The following is a 961-nucleotide window of genomic DNA, read 5'->3' on the forward strand; positions in this document are numbered from 1 at the left end:
TAACTCGTTCTGTGAGGAGCAGGATCTGACTGCACTTCCTGCAGATGAAGTCGGCAGGAAATTATTTTCTGCAAAAAAATGACTGGACGTGTAACCTTATCAAATGCCTTCTGGAAGTCTAAGTAACTCGTTCTGTGAGGAGCAGGATCTGACTGCACTTCCTGCAGATGAAGTCGGCAGGAAATTATTTTCTGCAAAAAAATGACTGGACGTGTAACCTTATCAAATGCCTTCTGGAAGTCTAAGTACAATACATTTACCTTTTATCCACAAGAAACATTACATCTCCTAAGCACTCATGTAAATTGATTAAACATTTCGCTTTCACAAAACTATGTAATCAAAGCTGAGACTCCAACACAGTATGAAGGTGTGCAGCATGGTTGGAGGGCCTGTCTTTTGAAAGACATGACAAACAGAAAAGTCCTCCAAGGTGGATATAAAATATCCCATTGCACTGTGTTAGGAAAAGAGGGAGAGAATTTGATTCAATCAATTACTTTTCATCATTGATATAAATGATTTGGATATGAACATAGGAGGTATAAGTTTGCAGATGACACCAAAATTGGAGGTGTAGTGGATTCTGATGGGATCTTGATCAGTGGGCCACTGGGCTGAGGAGTGGCAGATGGATTTTAATTTAGATAAATGCATTGTGCTGCATTTTGGGGAAGCAAATCTTAGCAGGACTTATACACTTAATGGTAAGATCCTAGGGAGTGTTGCTGAACAAAGAGACCTTGGAGTGCAGGTTCATAGCTCCTTGAAAGTGGAGTTGCAGGTAGATAGGATATGCTTTCCTTTATTGGTCAGAGCATTGAGTATTGGAGTTGGGAGGTCATGTTGCAGCTGTACAGGACATTGTACACTTTTGGAATATTGCACACAATTCTAGTCTCCCTCCTATCGGAAGGATGTTGTGAAACTTGAAAGGGTTCAGAAAAGATTTACAAGGATG

The sequence above is a fragment of the Chiloscyllium plagiosum genome, chromosome 23 (assembly GCF_004010195.1).
Source record: "Chiloscyllium plagiosum isolate BGI_BamShark_2017 chromosome 23, ASM401019v2, whole genome shotgun sequence".
NCBI lineage: Eukaryota > Metazoa > Chordata > Chondrichthyes > Orectolobiformes > Hemiscylliidae > Chiloscyllium > Chiloscyllium plagiosum.